Source organism: Pinus tabuliformis, chromosome 3_2 (assembly GCF_031772625.1).
Source record: "Pinus tabuliformis cultivar Carrire ecotype Pingquan chromosome 3_2, CPIR1, whole genome shotgun sequence".
Taxonomy (NCBI): domain Eukaryota; kingdom Viridiplantae; phylum Streptophyta; class Pinopsida; order Pinales; family Pinaceae; genus Pinus; species Pinus tabuliformis.
Genome location: NC_142302.1, coordinates 809,887,099 through 809,901,787, shown reverse-complemented (window position 1 = coordinate 809,901,787; position 14,689 = coordinate 809,887,099).

The window sequence follows — 14,689 nt, the reverse complement described above, 5'->3', positions numbered from 1 at the left end:
TTTTGTGAGCACAAGGCGCCCTGCTAAATTTAAAGATATGCAAGCCCATTTCCTAACCCTATCCTAAAGTTTGTTAATGACTGGCTCCCACACTCCCCTGCTTAGAGTTTTGTCTATAAGGGGCATTCCTAGGTACTTAGAGGGTAACTGATCCCTTTAGAACCCTAGAATTCTGGTAAGATTTCACTGAATAGCAATGTCACTGTTAAAAAAGAAAACTTTTTAGTTGTCAAGGCTTCCCTCTGTATCAGCGTCCATATCAAAGTCATTCAATATTTTTTTAAATCTTTGGCTTCGTTGACTGTGGGAATGCCCTGCAAGATAGTGTCATACACAAATTGTTGGCGAGTTGAGGTCGCTCAATCTATGGTGAGTTTCAAGCCCTTGATTCTTCCCTCAGCACTTGCCCTTTTTATCACTGTGCCTAGCCCTTCCATCAAGAGCACAAAGAGGAAGGGGGAGAGCGGATCTCCTTGTCTTAGTCTCCTAGAAGGCACGAAGGTTCTTGAGGGCGAGCCATTATGTGGGATTGAGTAACTAGCCATGGTTACAAGGGCCATAACCCATCTGATCCAATTGTGGTCAAAACTGTAGGCTTTCAACATTGCGCTGATGTATGACCAGCTTAGCTTGTCATAAGCTTTCGCTAGGTCAAGCTGTATGATCATTCCATCTTGCTTGTTGCTTTTCAGGGAGTGTACCATCTCATGAGCTTGTATGATGTTGTTGAGAATCTATCTTCCTTCCACATAACCAGTTTGCCCCTATGAGATGAGAGTTGGAAAAAGGGGCTTGAGTCTGTTAGCAATCACTTTTGAAATAATTTTGTACACCACATTACATAAAGTTATGGGTCTAAATCTGTCAGGTGTGATGGCTTTCTCCTGATTTGGAATCAAAGATATGAAAGAGATATTGAGAGCCTTCAGGACCAATCTGGATCTTCCACCACCTCAAGGATATCTTGTTTAACTTTTTTTTTTAGCATGCTTTGAAAAAGTCCACATTGAAACCATCCGGGCCAGGAGCTTTCCCATTTTTCATCTCGTTGATAACTTCACTAACCTCATCTTCGGATACTGGCCTATTGGGATTATGATTGTCTTCCCTTGTGACAAGCTTGGGAATGTACCTTGTGAATTTTTTAATGAACTGACACTTGTCTAAGGGAGGCTCCTTTGCAATGCTAACGAAGTATTGTACTAGGACAGATTCCATTTCTTTGTTTGTGACGAGCTCTTTCTCTATAGAATATTTGAGTTTTAGAATTCTGTTGTCTGACCTGTGACTCAAAGTTGACTTGTGAAAGAACTTTGTGTTTGTTTCCCTTTCCTTAATCCACTGTACTCTCAATTTATATCTCCAGAAAATATCCTATTGCCTGTATCTGTCATCCCATTCCTTCGAGTATTTGCTTGAGATTTCCTTTCCTTGTTAAAGCCATCTGTGATCATGAGCTGATTAATCCCCTAAAGTTTCTGTTCAACCTCTTTTTTGGCTTCCTTACCAAACTATTTTTTGTTCCAATCTTTGAGTCTACCTTTAATGTGTTTAATTCTTTGTTATAGCATGAATATTTTGGTGCCTTGAAAGTGAAAATATTTCATCAACCATTTATCAATTTTGTTGGTGAAGTCAGGGTGAGAAAGACAGACATTTTCAAACCTAAAAGGTATGTTCCTCAGTGTGCCCATAAAATTGGCTTCAAGTTGGATAGGCCAGTGGTCTAAGCATCCAAAAGGAAGGATTAGAGTAGACATGTTAGGGCCTGTGAGAAATAGGTCCTCTGAGATCATGATTATGTCTAGTTTAGAAACAAATTTAGAATCCCCTCCGCTCTTGTTGTTCCAGGTGAAGATGCCATTTATTGTTTTAGCATACACTAATATCATGTTATTTATGAAGTTCTGGACGGCAATGGAGTCTCTGCCTAGAGTTCTGGTGCCCCCTTTTTTCTCTGTAAGAGATTTGATCATATTGAAAGCCCCTACAAGAATCTAGGGTATATCAGGATATCTCTCTCTTAGCTCCTCAAGGGAAGTGAGAAGCTTGAGTTTGTCTTCTATTTTTTGAGGACCATAGACATTTGTAATCATGTAACTCTCCTTACCACCCACAGGTTGTATTACTAGCGAAAGATAGTTCTTGGACACTTCCGCGTCCAATATTCCAAGTTTTTGGGGATCCCAGAGAGTAAGAATACCACATGCCCAGTTTTTTGCCTTAACATCTAGATACTCATACCTACTCAACCATTTGCTATATATTTATCTGATTTTATCCATCGATAATCTTGTTCCCTGAATGAGAACCATGTTTGGTTTTCCTTCTTTTATTCTGCTACTGAGATTTCTTTGTTTCCTTTTACTTCCTAGGCCCCTAATATTCCAGGTTGTAAGCTTCATTAAGAAAGGTTTGTAAAAGAGTAATTGGTGAGATCTTTCATCTTACCTGAGTTGATCATGAGTTTTCCACATTCTGTCAGTAGCTCATTCTGTGTTTTCCTTCCTCTTTTCCTACCTGGGTGCTTGGAAGAGTGCCCTGTGTTTCGTCCATTGTCTTCATCCCTCTATTTTCTTGGCTTACATGGTTTCTTTTGACTCCAGAGCTCTTCGGTTGGGATCTCCATAGGAAGAGTTGTTGAACCCTATCAAACTCCTCTTTTGGTAGGGAGTCAACTCCTTTGGTAATACCCTACTCCATAAAGTTTTCTATATCCAATTTTTCCTTCTCAAGAATCTCATGTAGTTCATGCTCCTCCCTTTCCACCTCACTTGGGGTCATATCATGGTCCTTGCTGAGCTCCACAATGTTCAATAAATCATCCTGTTGTTGGCTATTCTTTGGTATGTCCTCCATGCTAGTATCCCTATCCTGCTTACTGGTCTTAGTCTCTGATTTCTGGCTTTCCCCATTGTTTCCAATTTCTTCTTCTAAGATTTTGTAACTATAATGGCTCAGTTGCCCATTCTCGTTGATTTTCTTTTGGTGCCGCTTTCCTCCTTTCCCCTTACCCCCCACCTTAGTGAAACCCTCGGCATCTTTACTTGTGGTGGTTTTTTATTGCTTTCCAGTATGTTTAATGGGCATTCTCTATATAGGTGTCCATGTTCATGGCACTTGCGACACCGAAATGGGACATGTTCATAGTCCACCTCCTGCACCCATTCCTCATCATAAACTTCTATAATGATCTCATCTTGGAGTGCCCCCGATAGGTCCATTTCCACACAGATCCGAGCGAAGGAAGTGTATTTGCCTCTTAATGTCGCATCTGAAATCTTTATAAAATGCCCTAGTTTATTGCCAATAGCATTTAGAGAATCTCGCAGCCATTAATCTAAGGGAAGGGAGTAAAGTCTTATCCATACCAGTACTGAAGTGAATGTTTCTCGCTCTGGGACAAATTTCATCACCCATGGTCACATGTACAGGCTTGAAACAATGTAAACATAGGGTCCTCCCTCAAACACTATGCCTTTATCTTTTGAGCTCATGAACACCACCGTGAAGAAACCCTTGGACCCAAGGTTTGGATATGATGGCGTGTTCTACCATGTCATCTCTATGCACCTGAAGCGCTGGGTCACTTAAAACGACTTGAGGAGTGATGGTTAACTTGGGTTTGCATCCCCCTGTCTCCCTGAAAGGTGCAACTTTCTAACTCCTGCCCTCTTTCCTCTTCTCCCTACTATCTTCCTCATGATTTGCTCTTTGTTCGTGAGATTTAATTTTTCTTGTGTTAGTGTGCTCAGTGATCCCCTCTGTTGGTTTCTTGAAGTGATGCAGATCAATTTCCTTGTTTTTGTTGGGGATTATGTGATTGTAGGAGGGATCAGAACTCCCTCCTCCACGACCCACCATGGTCACCAGCTTCAAACCCTAGATCAAAATGAAGAGTGCCTTTTCTCCTGATGTGGTAAAAATCTTTCACTCTCACTCTAAATCATAAAAAATCAAATTAGGCTTTACATTGTTATAATAAATAAGTATTTCCATTAATTTTGGTCATCTGTGAAGTATATTTTTGCAAGGAAGGATTCCTACCACTTGGTTTTGATGTATCTGCCATCTTTACTTTGGTTATATTGAATTTTTCAAAGTCTAGTTTTCTAATAAATGATCGCAATTTTAGAGGTATTTGGTCCTTCATTATTTAATATTTTTATATTGTTTTTGGAAATTTTGGAAGTATATTGAGAGTTATATAGATAATATAGTTTATATATTATGATATTGTTGTGCTATCCTATAATTTAAAAGTGCTCATTAAAGAAATTTTGAAGGAAGCCTGGTAGATCTTAATGACTCTTAGATAAGCGATTCCATTTTCATTGCTTTCAGTGGGTTTAATTGAAGCATATTCTATTTCTATAAAGATGTTTTTCCTTATATACCACTAATATCAACTAGTTTCCTACCCCAACTATATGATGATTCTGCGTCTCTATTTTAGAATTTCGATCAATTAGCTCTTTGGTTTCAAAAATAGTTTTATTAGAGTTTTCGTAGTTTAACTGTTTTATTTTTTAATTATTTCAATTTATATAAAGGGATTGAGTTATCTAAAATTTGTAAGAAGTTTTGATTATAAAGATTACAAGCTGTCTTTAGTTATATTTTTTGAAAGTTTTTTCTAAGAGTTTTTCCAGTCTAATTTCTCTACAATTTAGTAGGAATCTATTGAAATCATGAGCTTGATGGGTAACCCCTGCACAGTCAAAACTCTCTAGGGATTTTTCAGGGTTTTTAATTCATATATACGATCAAAAAACCATTTTAAATAACACAAATCAAAATTTCACTTCAAATTTCCGCCAGATTTTGGCACTGGAACATCTAAAAAATCAAACTAAAAAACTCCTAATTTAAATTTTATATATTCTGTATTGAAAATAATTTTACTATAAACAGATGAACAAATTATTATTAAGATAATCATAAATGTATTGGTTTCCTAAAAAGTAATTTTGAGGAAAAATGTAAAATAACAACTCAAAATTGTTCTTCGAAAGAAATTTCCTCCTTTCTTAAATTTAGAGAATCATCTTCAAAAGTAAACATGTATTTTTATTAAATACACATTTAATAAAAAAATTATTATAGGATGCAGTAATCCCATTGTACATAACTATCCAATATAACTTGAAAATCATAGAGAAAAGAGTAAAATATTGGACCACAACCTCAATCAACGATGGTAATCGTATAACAGTAACATTGCAATCATTATTTGTAACCATTAGTCTTCATTCATATTTTTCGATCATTGTTGTGGATGGGTAAAGTGTTCAGTAAGAAATATGTGGTTATGTTTACTTCAAATATCGTAAATAAATTTTAGTTTATTAATTTATCAAAGTTTTATATTTTTCTCACATGTTAAATTGAAATATGTGAAAATTTCCGCAATGTTAAAGACTTGTAATAAAAGATGACTTGTAATAAAAGATGGCACGAGAAATAAAATTTAATTCATTAAGGTATTTTAAAGTATAAATGATAAAATAGTTATTATAGATAATATTAATGATATTGTCATAATATAATAATTATTATAAATTATTTTTATAATAATAAAATATATAAACATCTAATACATTATAAATATAGTAAAAGAATAATTTTAATACATTATAAATATAGTAAAAGAATAATTTTAAAGTATATGTATATGAAAATGAAATTTGTTTGGTTATTTATTAGTAACTTTTGAATTTTTTTTATATAATAATAAAGAAAGTTGGAGAAGAATAAATAAATATAAAAATGTTTATAAAAATCATAATAATAAAAAATTAATATTAATGTTATTGAAAAAAGAAAGTTATAGAAGAATAAATAAATATAAAAAATATTTATAAAAAATGATAATAATAAAAAATTAATATTAATGTTATTGAAAAAAGTATGTCAACAAAAATACACACTTAACATGTTATTATAGTTTAATAATTAATTTAATAATAATAACAATGATATAATTGTTAATGTTATAGACAAGTCAAACACGATTTTGATGTATGAGAACTTTATGATATATAGATAATCATGAGTATTGAGTTATTTTTCATATTGACATGATATTAAAGTTAAACATTTTCCAACTACACAATTTTTGGTGTTTCACTCACAGAATGTTATGTGATGCCAATCTCTAGCTTGTCGATGACCATTCATTAGGTGTATACTATAATCCATTGGGTTTATAATATATTTATTTATTAGGTCTATTAATCACCTGGGGTTATTAATTATATTGTCACAAATATTGTCTCAATATGAAAATCAATCATGATCAACCATGAGCCAATATCACATTTTGACAATGATTGTCTCAATATGAAAATTAATGATGGTTAACAATAGTCAACAATGTTTATTTTAGGGTTTATGTACCTTAGGTTTATAATATTAATACCTTAGGTTTAATATTATTCCCTTTGGTTTATAATGCCAAGGGGTTTTAGTATCAATCCTTTGGGTTTAATTTTATTCCCTCGAGTTTATAATGCCTTTGGATTTTAGAAATAATCTTGTATGGGAACTTTATGATATATAGATAATCGTGAGTATTGAGTTATTTCTCATATTGACATGATATTAAAGTTAAACATTTTCCAACTACACAATTTTTGGTGTTTCACTCATAGAATGTTATGTGATGCCAATCTCTTGCTTGTCAATGACCATTCATTAGGTGTATACTATAATCCATTGGGTTTATGATATATTTATTTATTAGGTCTATTAATCCCCTGGGGTTATTAATCATATTGTGACAAATATTGTCTCAATATGAAAATCAATCATGATCAACCATGAGCCAATATCACACTTTGACAATGATTGTCTCGATATGAAAATCAATGATGGTTAAGGATAGTCAACATTGTTTAGTTTAGGGTTTATGTAGCTTAGGTTTATAATATTAATACCTTAGGTTTAATATTATTCCCTTTGGTTTATAATGCCAAGGGGTTTTAGTATCAATCCTTTGGGTTTAATTTTATTCCGTTGAGTTTATAATGCCTTTGAATTTTAGAAATAATCTTGTGGGTTTATTTTTGTGAAATAGCATGTCCCAATGTCACATTGTGACAAATATTGTTTTAGTATGAAAATAAACCATGGTCAATCAGGGTCCAACATCGCATTGTGACAAAGATTGTCTCAATATGAAAATCAACCATGGTCAACCATGGTCCAACGTTGCATTATGAGAAAGATTATGTCAATATGGAAATAAATCATGGTTAACAATGGTCAACCATGTTTATTTTAGGGTTTATAATATGTATAGTAGGGTTTATAATATTAAACCCTTGGGTTTAATATTATTCCATTGGGTTTATAATCTCTTGGTTTTTTAGTATTAATTCCTTGCATTTACTACTCTCTTGGATTTTTAATATCAACTTATGTTTATTAATCTACGTGTTCATAGTCCTAGGGTATAATAATATTCATAAGATTTATAATATTAATCGAAGGGTTTAATATAAATCCCTTGGTTTTATACTCATGGTCAGCCATGGTTAATCATGGTTCAACATGGTCAATCATGTTCAATATTGATGAAACATGGTCGACAATGGTCAATTATGGTTAACCACATCAATAATGATCCAATGTCACATTGTGACAAAGATTATCTCAATATGAAAATCAACCATGGTCAATCTTAGTTAATCATAGTCAACCATGGTCAAGCATGGTCATATTGTGACAAAGATTATCTAAATATGAAAATCAACCATGGATAATCATGATCACATTATCTCTTGGTCCAACATCACATTATGACAATAATGGTCATCCATGAACATCACATGCTAACAAATATGAATTAATTAATATAAAAACAAATTAATTTGTTATTTATTTTTTTATTAAAAAATAGAATAATTAATTATTATTATTTATTAATACCTTGTGTGTGATAAATACAACTGAGATTTTTGATTTATATTAACTACATTAATATTTTTAATATAATTATACTTGTATAATTATTTTTCATATAAGATCTATATTTTTATATTGGCGAATGTAAATCGTTTAATTTAAGTGATGTTGATTTTTTTGGAATAGATTAAGCATTGAGCGACATGTAAAAATTCGAAAACATTTAAAAACTCTAATTTTATAAAAATGATAATAATCATAATCACAATTAATTCAACTACCATATACCGTTAAAAACCGCTTTTCATGGTTAGAAAAATAACATGTTTTTGTCCCACTATTTAATTAGTAAATTTTCAACCAAATATTGCTACTCTACTTAATTACCTTATAATTGAAAAATTTATCAACCCACTATGGTATTACTTGATCTATCAATATTTGTATTCATAATTGTCCAATTTTTAAATTTGAATATATTTTAATTTTATTTATTAATATTATAATATATTTTACGAAAGAAAGCATATCACCTAGATTCACATTTGATGTTTTCTATTTAATAATCATAGTAACAAATTAATACGGCTTTAATAAAGTGTTAATTTAGGTTGATTTAAATGGTGGAAATTGTATCTATTATTTACAGTTGTGGGATGAATATTGATCATATTTTGTGGAAATTTAGAGATTTTTATTTTGAATTTTTATTCAAAATTAAATTAGTACAATCATCGTAACCAAGGTCCATTATTTTGAACGGGCATGCTTGCAGGTTTCAAGGTTGAGGACAGATCTAGCTTTTCTTAAAAGATGCAGAGACTCCTCCATAGCCGTTGGAGGCTCTCCTCTGTCTATTTAACTTGCTAAGCTGGATCTGTTTCTTCAACTTGTCCTAACGATGAACCACACTGGTTGGTTCGAAACGCGTCGACAAATGATGTTTCATGTGATCTTCGCCGAAAAATCTTTTGTAAACTTGATATGGATCACAGAAGCCTGAACTCTGCTATTGAATCCCTACACGGAAAAGCCATCGTAACCAAGGTCCATAATTTTGAACGGGCACGCTTGCAGGTTTCAAGGTTGAAGACAGATCTAGCTTTTCTTAAAAGATGCAGAGACTCCTCCATAGCCGTTGGAGGCTCTGCTCTGTCTATTTAACTTGCTAAGCTGGATCTGTTTCTTCAACTTGTCCTGACGATGAATCACACTGGTTGGTTCGAAACGCGTCGACAAATGATATTTCATGTGATCTTCGCCAAAAAATCTTTTGTAAACTTAGTACAATCATATTAAAAATATTAATGTGGTTGATATAAGTCGAAAGCTTCATTTGTATCTGTCATACAAGATATTGATAAATAATAATAATAATAACAATAGTAATAATAATAATAATTATTTCATTTTTTTTAATAAAAAATTTAATGAATTAGTTCATTTTCGTATTAATTAATTCATCTTTATCACAATATGGCGTTCGACCATGGTTGTTTTTTCATATTTAGACAATCTTTGTCACAATTTGACATTGGACCATTGTTCACATGGTTAAACATGGTTGGCCATAATTGACCAACATCAACAATGTTTAGGCAATGTTGAACATGATTGATCATGGTTGACCATGAGCATAAACCTAAGAGATTTATATTGAACGCTACGATTCATATTATAAACCCTATTAATACTATTATACCTTATGAATATGAACCATTAGATTAATAAACCCAAGGCAATAATAAATGTAAAGGATTAATACTAAAAACCCAAGCGATTATAAACCTAAAGGAATAATATTAAATGCAAGGGTTTAATATTATAAAGCCAAGGTATACAAATCATGAGATGAATATTATAAACCCTAAAATAAACATGGTTGACAATCGTTAACCATGCTTTATTTTCATATTGACACAATCTTGCTCACAATGCAAAATTAGACCATGCTTGTCCATGATTGATTTTCATATTGAGATAATCTTTGCCACAATGTGATGTTGGACCATGGTTGATTTTCATATTGAGACAATATTTGTCACTATATGACATTGGACCATGCTATTAAACCCTTCGGTTGTCATAATAATAAACCCAACAAATTAATAATAAAACCCCAAGGCATTATAAACCCAAGGGAATAATATAAAACAAAAATGATTAATACTAAAACCCCTAGGGATTTTAAACCAAAGGGAATAACATTAAACCCAAAGGACTAATATTATAAACCCAAGGTATATAAACCCTAAAATAAACATTTTTGACCACTGTTGACGATCATTGATTTTCATATTGAGACAATCCTTGTCAAAATGTGATATTGACCCATGGTTGATCATGATTAATTTTCATATTTAAACAATCTTTGCCACATTACGATTAATAATCCCAAGGGATTAATAAACCAAAGGAATAAATATATTATAAACCCAATGGATTATATTACATACCCAATGAATAGTCATCGATAACCAAGAGATTGGCATGGCATAGCATAGTATGAGTGAAAAAAGAAAAAAATTGTGTTGTTGGAAACTGTTTAACTTTGATATATATCAAATTGAGAAATAACTCAATACTGACCATTATATTATTTCCAAAATGATGTATATATCATAAGATTCTCATACGTCAACATAGTACCTGAATTTTCTATAACATTAACAATTATATTATTATTATTATTATTAAATAAAAAATTAAACTATAATAATATACTAAATGTGTACTTTTATTGATATACTTTTTTCAATAACATTGATATTATTTTTTTAATATTATAATTTTTATAAACATTTTTAAAATATAATTGTCTTTAATTAATATAAAAAATTATTTTTGCCTTCAATAAATAAAACTTAATTTAATATTTTTCTCTAACTTTCCTTATTATTATATATTTTTTCTTCAAATTACCCATAAATAACAAAGAAAAATTGCATATACATATACTTTAAACTTATTCTTTTACTATATTTTTAGTGTATTAAATGTTTATATGTTTTATTATTATAATAACCCTATACAATAATTATTATATTATGATAATATTATTGCTATAATCAATAATACTAAAGTATGAAAATATTTTATCATTATAGACTTTAAAATACCTTAATTAATTAAAAATATATTAATTAATTAAATATGTATTGCCAAGAATTATATATTAATCAACTTGTCTTGACGATGAACCACACTGGTTGGTTCGAAACGCGTCGACAAAAGAGTGGTTATGTGATTTTACAAATAAAATAAAATTCATGACCTGTAGGAACCATTATTTATCTTTGTACCAAAGAAGTGTATTGTACTTATCAAAATTTTATTTCTCATGACATCTTTTATTACAAGTCCTTAACTTTATGGGAGTTTCACATGTTTAAATTTAAAATGTCATAAAAATATAGATCTTTGATAAATGAATAAACTAAAACTTATTCACACTCTTTAAAGTTTCAATGTTAACCATTATATGATTACCATCGCAGATTGATGATATGTCCGATTATTTTTCTCTTTTCTCTATGATTTTCAAGTTATATTAGTTATGTCGATTTATAAAAAAAACAAAAAAAATAAAAAAATCATTATCTATTTTGTAATAATATATTACATTGAATAGCTATGCACAATGAGATTAATTCATCCCCTAATATTTTTTTTATTAAATATGTATTTAATAAAAATACAGGGTTACTACAGGAGAAGATTCTCTGAATTTAAGAGATCAATGTTTTTTGAAGAACACTTTTGAGTTGTTACCTTACATTTTTCCTCACAATCATTTCTTAAAAAAAATCAATGGATTTATGATTATGTGAATCATAAATTGTTTATCAATTTATAGTAAAACTGCCTTCACTATAAAATATATAAAATCTCATGATATAAATTGAAAAAATAAAAAAATTAAAATAGATAAACTATCATAACTCTAGTAAAACTATTTTCAGAGCCGAAGAACCAATTGATCGAAATTCTAAAATAGAGATGCGAAATCATCGTATAATTGGGGTAGGCAACAGTTAGATATTGGTGATACATGAGGAAAAACGTATTTAGAAAAATAGAATATGCTTCAATTAAACCCACTGAAAGCGAAGAAAATAAAAATCATTTATCTAAGAGCTGTTCAAATCTACGAGGTTTGTTTCAAAATTTCTTTAATGAGCACTTTTGAATTATAGGATAGCACAAGAATGTCATAATATTAAAATAAATCACATCTGTATGAGTATCAGTATACTGCTAACCTTGCAAAAACTGTATAACAATATCAAATAATGAAGGACCAAACTTTGACAAATTTAATGTAACAAAAGTAAAGATGGAAGATACATCAAAAACCCAATGGCAGACATCCTTCCTTGCAAAAGGAATTTCACCGATATCCAAAATACATGGGAAGACTTATTTATTACACAACTGTAAACTATAATGCTCTCGATTAGTGTTGCACAAATCTAGGGAAGTCACAGATGGGGACTGTAGCATGGTCCAGGTGTTCAAGGGCAGTCTCCGAGGAGAACTAAACAATGGCTCAGAAAATCGATAAAATTCCTTGGGACCTGAATTGGGGGTCGTTAGGGTAAGATAGTCGAAAATAGTGGGAGAGAAATTCAGGCCGCGCGGTGACGGGAACAGGAACACACAATCTCTGTTTACATCTCACATAAACAAACTCGAATATCTGAGATATGGAACTTTAACAGTAATTAAAATTATCCAAAAGTAAAGATGGAAGATACATCAAAAACCCAATGGCAGACATCCTTCCTTGCAAAAGGAATTTCACCGATATCCAAAATACATGGGAAGACTTATTTATTACACAACTGTAAACTATAATGCTCTGGATTAGTGTTGCACAAATCTAGGGAAGTCACAGATGGGGACTGTAGCATGGTCCAGGTGTTCAAGGGCAGTCTCCGAGGAGAACTAAACAATGGCTCAGAAAATCGATAAAATTCCTTGGGACCTGAATTGGGGGTGGTTAGGGTAAGATAGTCGAAAATAGTGGGAGAGAAATTCAGGCCGCGCGGTGACGGGAACAGGAACACACAATCTCTGTTTACATCTCACATTAACAAACTCGAATATCTGAGATATGGAACTTTAACAGTAATTAAAATTATCCAAGGTCGTGGACACATCTAGTATGCTTTTAAAGAAGACCAAAACCTCGAGTTAAATTTCGAAGGAAGAAAGTAGGTATCAAGGAGCTTGTATTTGAAACAAAAGCGAACATAAGATGTGTTATACATTCAAACAAATGAAAATTTTCTCTAAGGAAATCGCTATGACCAGGTGAAGAGTTCAAGAATAAATCGAAATATGCCTACAATAAGTATACGACTTGATCTGAGACCTTCAACACGTAATTTAACATAAAACAAAGGGAATTAAAAAAAGCAGGGAGAGTTGGGTTGTTACCCATGACCAGCTAGGAAAACAGGGAAAGTTGGGTAGTTACCCTGACCCATAACCAGCTAGGAATAATTCGTATCATTGATCAATGGTCATGCCGATGGATGGTGATGAGTGGTTCCCACTGCACCTCGGTTTGGGTGCTGGAAGGGATGAGAACCCTGAGAGACAGAGATCATTAATACAAATCGTTGATGAACTGTTGGGAGACAGTTGATGAAGCGTTGGGAGACAGAGTTGATGAAGCGTCACGGAATACAAACCATGCGTGACCACTTAACACAAAGCCTAGTCATAGGTAAGGTCTAAGACCAAGCATATTTTGAGGACATTAAATCTTTATACTTGATGTAGAACTTCAATCCATTTTCTTCTAGAAAGCCTTCAGTTAATAATACATAATATTCGGAAGATATTAAATCTTTATAGTTGATCTAAAACATCAACCAATCTTCATCAACCTGAAATTGAAATAGAAAGCCTTCATCTAATAATAGATAATATTGGGCTATATTATAATATAAATCATATATAATATTATAATGATATGGTATATAATATATTTTTATATATTCTAATATTATATAATATATAATAGTTTATTATAATTAGACTAGGTCAATTTCATATATAATATTATAATAATATTGTATATAATATTTTGTTTATATATTTTAATATTATACAATATATAATAGTTTATTATAATTAGATTAGGTCAATTTTATTTTTACCATCTTTAACAACAATCAATTTGATGATATAGTTAAACATAGTCAACTTTTATAAGGTGAACATGGAAAACAATGTTCAACTATAGTCAAATAATTATTAACCATAGAGAAAGCATAGGCATCACTTGACTATGATTTACCATATTTAACTATGGTCACATACTTGACTATGATTTACCATATTTAACTATGGTCACCATGGTAAACCATTGCAAACCATCACTGACTATATTCAGCATGGTTGACCTAAGTCAAAAATGGCAAGTTGTGTTGAATTATGGGCAACATAACCCAACCATTGTCAATCATGATCATATGCGGTCAATCATATTTACCATAATCAACCATTAAAAATCATGGTCAACCTATGTTCAACATAGTCAACCATGCTCAAAATTTATCATTATTATTAATTAAGTGAATTAGTTTTCAAACAATTTTCATAAAACAATATTATCAAAAATAAATAAATTATTTATTATTATTTATGTATAGTAATTTCAAATAATTCAAATTTAAAAATTAATTTATAAATAAAATTAATTATGATTTATCTATTTCAACAGATAAAATATTAATTACTTATAATTAGTTAAAATATATTAATTGTT